This window comes from Galeopterus variegatus, unplaced genomic scaffold (assembly GCF_000696425.1).
Source record: "Galeopterus variegatus unplaced genomic scaffold, G_variegatus-3.0.2 Scaffold7115, whole genome shotgun sequence".
Lineage (NCBI taxonomy): Eukaryota > Metazoa > Chordata > Mammalia > Dermoptera > Cynocephalidae > Galeopterus > Galeopterus variegatus.
This window is the reverse complement of record NW_007733226.1, coordinates 107,385-108,892: the sequence shown is the minus strand read 5'-3', so window position 1 is coordinate 108,892 and position 1,508 is coordinate 107,385.

Genomic DNA, 1,508 nt, shown 5'->3' with positions numbered 1-1,508 from the left:
GTCCGTTTCTGTTGCTTACAACAAAATACATGGAACTGGGTATTTTATAAAGGAAACGAAATTTTCTAAGGCTAGGAAGTCCAAAGTCCAGGGAACACATCTGGTGAAGGCTTTCTTTGGTGGCGACTTCAGTGATGCAGGGTCTCACACTGCAAGATGGTAGAAGCAGAGAAAAGAGAGAGAGAGACAGACTCTCCTCTCTTCTTTTAAAGCCCTCAGAACCACGTCCCTGGCCACTATTTTTAATCCATTCACTACTGCACGGTCCTACAATCTTATCACCTCTTTAAGGCTCCATCTTTCAATTACAATAGGATTTCCCACCCTTTTAACAGTCAAAGTGGGGGCCAAGTTTCTAAAACATAAAACTTAAGAGACAATTCAAGCTTCAGTGAGTTTTGGAGTAACATACTTCAATCCACTACACTACCCATCTCTGACCTCTAGACATTTCACAAAGAATTTACATCAGTTTAGAATTCATGTAAGTCAACCTAGTAATTTAAGAGATCAGGACACTGAGGTTCTAAAAAGTGAAATCTCCAGATTTAAAGGCTCATGTGATTGGGTCGGGCACAACCTGATAATTTCCCTTTGTCTTAAAGTCAGCTGTGGCATATAATGTAGCCTAAGCATGGAAGTGAAATTAATGATGTTCACAGTCTGTAAACCAGGTGCTGGAGTCTTGGGAGCCTTGTTAGCATTCTGCTTTAACATAAGTTGCATGATTTTTACCAATATGCGTACATTTTTATAATAAAACAGAATTGAAAACAGGATCTAAATTGTGTTTGCCATAAATATAAATATACTGTACTAACAAGAGACTGAGTTGGAGGTGTTCTTAGCATCTTTTTGGAGAAAAACTAAACTGACAGCCCCTGGATAGTTATTCCATAATTGTAATTGTCTATGTACTTCGCTGTGTTCCTCACTAATTGCTAATATCGTCAAAGATAGGAATCATGTTTTATTTATTTTTGTATCTGTAGTTTAAATATTTGTTAAATGAGCAAATACATATATTCAAAATAAAATCAGAGCTATGTTTAGTTTCAACCAATTAAAGTAAATTCTAGTGAGCTTAAATGAAAAGGAGAATGTATTGTAAGCGTGTAGGAATGTCTCATGGACTGTTAAAAAAAAAAAAAAGCCATACAGCAAAGACTCTGAAGAGAAGGAAGCAGGGTGACTCTAGAGATGCCAGCAAAAGAAAGTTCTGAACCCCCGTTTAGCCTTGAGCATTTCTGTTGATAGTGTCTTCACACTACACTCCTCATCTCTACACGTGTGTTCTAAATTTTGCGTCCCTGGCAGAGAGAATTCGATTGGCCCAACCTGAGGCAGGTGTCTGCCCTGTATATCCAATCAGACTGAGGCAGGACTGTTAGTGTTACCTAGTGTAGACTTTGTGGCCCATCCAGGGAATCACTGTGAGCTGGGGAGTTGCCCCTTCTCTTATGTGGTAAATATAGAAAGCTGGCTGGCTACATGCAGCACATTGTCAC